The following is a 6,122-nucleotide window of genomic DNA, read 5'->3' as shown; positions in this document are numbered from 1 at the left end:
AAAGATCTACAGCTATCAACAACCACTAGAAAATAAGATTCTTGAGTCTTCACAAAGCAAAACTTATGAGATCATTTTCTATGTTTTTGCGTAAATGAAATTAGCACATAAAGCCCATAAATTCTACAAGGAAAAAAATTAAAACCAATATGACTAGATAATAAATATCAGACTTAATTTTTGAGGCAACAATAATATTTTTTAAAGCACCAAGAGAGGAGAGAGAGACGCCAAGAATCTTCATGAGCAATCGGAGTACTTATACCTCTTTAACAATGAATTTTAACATATTTGAAAATTTGCCCACAGCTGGGACTCCCTCTAGCTTCTCAAACGCCATGAAGGTCTATCCAAGTGTATCATATGGAAGAGATCTAATAGGTGTGGATAAAACTTTAGCGAATTCCTCTGGTTCCGAAGATAAAACGATGACAGTTGATATTAAAATAATGGACAGTTGATATTTTGAATGTTTACAAATATGCCAGAATAAGCAACTCTAATTGTTTACAAATCTTGAAGCAACTCATCCTTCGGTGATATCTGACTCAGTGCTTTAGGTGTCAGTACCCTGCCTTTCAATCTTAGAGTTGAGATTCAATTAATCTATAGTTAGTCAAGGTAATGAAGGATTCAATGGGTTACATTATTGACTAGCTTACTTCATTTTAATAATATAGGAAAAACTTCATGTATACAAGTTATGTGCTCAACTCTCTCCTCTAAGTAACTCATGCATATAAAAAGCACAAAGAAACTACAAGACTAGAAGGTCCACACTCATCTAAAGATGCATTCTCTCAACTAAGTTCCTTCCCCCTCAGAAGTCCTCCTAATCCTTTCCTTCCATATTCTCCACACGTCTACATGAGACTCTAATACTACATTCCATACTCTGTCTAAAAGACTTAGGTCTCCTCCTCCAATGTTGAAGCAACTTCTGAACCCAGTAGTCATCATCACCCATTTAACTCCAACCAACACAAAAACATAAGTCCACAACTACTCAGCTATTGTGCAATGTGGTGGCAAATGATCCAGCATTCTCACCACTACATTTACACAGTCACAGACAACACTACTTCACACAAATACTCATTAATGCAAACCCACTTGAAAAAAAAAATTCAGAATTAAAATCAAAATCCATACTTTTTATCCACTAGTCTTCTTTGTGTGTCTTATGGGACTTCGAGTTCTCTGAGCAGTGTCTGGTAGATGGAGTTTCAATCTGATGCACCTCCCCACATTTCAAAATTAGTATCAACAAATGCATATTATACCATCTTTCTGTTTTTTCAACATGATTCTAAACTTTAGAACATTTGTTTTTGTCAATCAATAGAATAACATTATATGAATTAACTACAATGTTGGTGTTTATCAAAAAAATTATATAATGAGCTAAATGGCACTAACTTTGGAGATTTGATATTGATAATGCTAATGCATTTATGTTTCAAAAACTTCAATAGTCTTTTATTTTATTTTCCTTTTTTATATATATGAATAATCGATATGCTTCAAACTCAAATTTCTCCACTAACTAAAACAAAAATTAAACAACATTTCTATATAATAAAATAAAAAGTAAATGGACAACAAATTCATAAATAAAGAGGTAAATAAAGATAAGCTGAACTTGTATGCTTCAATTTCTACGAGAAAAACTGAACATTTTTCTGAGATCAGAGCTTGAAATGCCAAAATCAGACCCTAAAAATTAACGAATAAAACCACATTATCATATTACTAAATAATAATAATAATAATAAATATTCACTAACAATAATAAACAAAGATTAATCTTGAATCTTTTTTTTTTAAAAAAAAAAAACACCTAATATGACTAGATAATAAATATCAAACTTAATTTTAGAGGCAGCAATAATATTTTTTAAAGCACCAAGAGAGGAGAGAGAGACGCCAAGCATCTTCATGAGCAATCGGAGTACTTATTCCTCTTTAACAATGAATTTTAACATATTTGAAAATTTGCCCACAGTTAGGACTCCCTCTGGCTTCTCAAACACCACGAAGGTCTGTCCAGGTGTATCATATGGAAGAGATCTAATAGGCTTGGATAAAACTTCAGCGAATTCCTCTACTTACAAAGATAAAACGATGACAATTGATATTAAAATAATGGACAGTTGATATTTTGAATGCTTAACTTAACTTAAAGTAGCATATGCCATCAAGACTAGCTTACGTATTGTACAGCTACACAGTAACTCTATCAAGAATTACCAGGAAACGTACTATTGCTATACAACTAATACACAACAAAAGAAACCCCTACGCATTTCTGCATTACACCTACTGCATGTATGAATGAAAAGTAAATATGTGGCAGATTTAGCATATCTACCGCAACTTCGATGATGAATTGTGAAAGAAAAATAAAGAATTGAAAGGAGATTGTTAAGAGTCTATAAAGAAAATACCATAATCACTTATAAGCAACCACACTCAAAAGCTTAGAACACTTTTTTTAACAATTAATGCATAAGTTTCCTTCCATACAAACAACAATAAATTAAGATTTAAAAACCAATCATATTATAGCAATGTTTAGAACAAGTCAGAAGTCAGAACTTCTATGATCAATATTAAAAAAAAGGGAAAAATTTTACATTTAAAAGGATGCCATGGTTCAAACTTAGCATACCTAGTCCACGAGACCACCACTCGACGGTACCTCGTTCCGCTTAGGGCATGTTCTTCGGTTATGCCCCTCTTGGTCACACAACCCACATTGCACCTTCCTCCCCCCCTCCTTCCATGGTGTGGTTCTCGGCCATTTCTCGCCCTCGTCCATCTCATTCCTAATTCATGTTGAGACAGGGCAACCTTTCTCTTGGATTAATTGGGGGTTAGGGAGGACCTTTCGAGTTTCTATAGGATCCGACCATGATAATCTATCTTTCAATGCAAGGAAAATGGGAGCATAGCTCCGGAACAATGCGTCCACGCTAATGCATGGGTCAATGTACTGCTCTGCATCATGTCGATACCTAATACAAACTGCAATGACATGTGAACATGGTATCTTGTACAGTTTCCATTTCTAACATGTGCAAGTTCTTTGCAACAGATTAACTCCATGTGTGTGATCCACACGTCCAACAGTCCCTAGATTATGCGGTGTATCTACTTGATATGATTGTTATTGCGCACTCAACCTCGTCACCCTGTGATGCTCCGCCTTCGCCTTATTTCTCATGAAGATATCCAAGGCATATTTAGTCCATTTTTTTCCCAAATTCAACTGTGCTATGCTCTTATTGCGACAATCATCAAAGTAAGCATTCAGTTTGAACCATGTGTATTTCACCATTGCCGTAATGGGCAGGCTACGAGCACCCTTTAGAACATCATTGAAGCACTCGGAAACGTTTATATTCATCGCCCCATAATGGTAACCCTTGTCAAAAATTAGAGCCCATTTCTCTTTGGGCACATCCTTTAGATATTAGTGTGCATCCCGGTTGACATTCTCAATTAAATTGAATGTGGCATTGAACTTTATCTCCTAGGTAGCACTTGCTGCCCTCCATACTAGATTCTTTAAAGTTTCAGTTTTTCATCTAGTGCTGACGTTACTGCATAGTAACGAAGGTAGTAATGATGTTCTATCATGGGAGGCCACAGGGAGACGTCTCGATTAGTGTCTCTGAAGATAGCTTGTATCCTAGGGTGTTTGTCAGATATGACACACAAGTGTCTCTGGTCGGTAACATACGTTCTTATACAAGCCAAGAACCAACCCCAAGTCTCTATGCTCTCGCTCTCGACAACGGCGAAGGCTAGTGGATAAATCTTATTATTAGCATCTGTCGCCATTACAATCATCAATTTTCCTTTATATTTTCCATAGAGGTGGATTGCATCAATGCTAATCATAGGCCTACACTTCTTCAACCCAACAATACATGGACGAAACGCCCAAAATACGGACTTGAATGTACAGGTTCCCTGTTCATAATTATCGTCCACTAGTAACTTATACTATGTACCCGGACTTGCATCCGTAAGTCCTGCCAAAAAACGCAACAACTCTGCATAAGACTCTTTAAAATCCCCGTATATAGCTACAACGGCCTTTTGTTTGGCATCTCATATCTTGTATGTGAACCATAATTATTACATTAGAAATGAATACAAGTTAAATAATTATAGTTGAAGAAAACAAATCAAGACTTGTAAGGCTATAACCCAAACAATCAGAGTATTTCCACGTACATCTTTCCAGACAACAAGTCCAACAAAACAGAGTACAATTCGAGTTGTGCACGCATCATTAATAATAGAGATGCAAGGATCACCTGGAATATATTAATTCTTGAAAATTTACACATCAAATCTCCTCAATCCATGCCAACATTCCATATGCCTCCAGTAAGGCAAGACCGAAAGTCTAGTGCACATTGTAATATGTTTTCAACAATGCTTGCTACATGCCACGTTTCATGAGAGAGGAAACATCTGCAGCAGGTTATTTATGTAAACTATTTAGTAGATATATATATATATATATTAATTGCAGTAGAAAAGAATAAACAGTTGTATTTCCCCATTAAAGTGCTTAGTAGTAACTGATTAAAATTACTATAACAAATAGATGAGACTGAAGCCAAAGAGCATATTTATAAGAAGCAACAATGAAGAGTTCCCTAAAGAACAAACAGCTATATTTCCTCATTAAAGTTCTTAATAGCAACTAGTTAAAGTTACCATAACAAATAGATGAGATTGAAGCCAAAGAATATAATTATAAAAAGCAATGATGAAGATTTCCTATGACAAATAGGTGAGACCCCAAATTTGAAGCATCTTGCATCCCTAAGGCCCATCAAGAAAAAAAGAGCCTACGCTTATTAAGGAATTCAAATTTAGTCTGAAACAATCAGCTCACAATAAAAATTGATTAAAACAATATAGAAGCCACCATTAAGTGGAATATTGGAAAGAAGCAAAGGAAAAACATCCTAGTTAGTTCACCACTTACTAGGCACACTCTGCAAATTTTTCCACATTTTGATTTTCCATTATTTCTAGAATCAAGTCTCTATTCTCGTCCAGGTACTGCACCAAGCATAAGAGATCAAAATCTATAAATGAGTGAGCAAAAGGGAGTTCCTTGTTCAATATAAGGCATAGTGAAGACCATGCATTTTTAAAAGTTATAGGAACATAATGGTGCAAGAATCAGACCTTTCCAAGCAGTGCATTTTCTATAAAAATTTCTCCTAATTCGAGTTGTGCACGCATCATTAATAATAGAGATGCAAGGATCACCTGGAATATATTAATTCTTGAAAATTTACACATCAAATCTCCTCAATCCATGCCAACATTCCATATGCCTCCAGTAAGGCAAGACCGAAAGTCTAGTGCACATTGTAATATGTTTTCAACAATGCTTGCTACATGCCACGTTTCATGAGAGAGGAAACATCTGCAGCAGGTTATTTATGTAAACTATTTAGTAGATATATATATATATATATTAATTGCAGTAGAAAAGAATAAACAGTTGTATTTCCCCATTAAAGTGCTTAGTAGTAACTGATTAAAATTACTATAACAAATAGATGAGACTGAAGCCAAAGAGCATATTTATAAGAAGCAACAATGAAGAGTTCCCTAAAGAACAAACAGCTATATTTCCTCATTAAAGTTCTTAATAGCAACTAGTTAAAGTTACCATAACAAATAGATGAGATTGAAGCCAAAGAATATAATTATAAAAAGCAATGATGAAGATTTCCTATGACAAATAGGTGAGACCCCAAATTTGAAGCATCTTGCATCCCTAAGGCCCATCAAGAAAAAAAGAGCCTACGCTTATTAAGGAATTCAAATTTAGCCTGAAACAATCAGCTCACAATAAAAATTGATTAAAACAATATGGAAGCCACCATTAAGTGGAATATTGGAAAGAAGCAAAGGAAAAACATCCTAGTTAGTTCACCACTTACTAGGCACACTCTGCAAATTTTTCCACATTTTGATTTTCCATTATTGCTAGAATCAAGTCTCTATTCTCGTCCAGGTACTGCACCAAGCATAAGAGATCAAAATCTATAAATGAGTGAGCAAAAGGGAGTTCCTTGTTC

Source organism: Quercus suber, unplaced genomic scaffold, assembly GCF_002906115.3.
Source record: "Quercus suber isolate HL8 unplaced genomic scaffold, Cork oak 2.0 scaffold_2, whole genome shotgun sequence".
NCBI lineage: Eukaryota > Viridiplantae > Streptophyta > Magnoliopsida > Fagales > Fagaceae > Quercus > Quercus suber.
Note: the sequence above shows the minus strand (reverse complement) of the source record.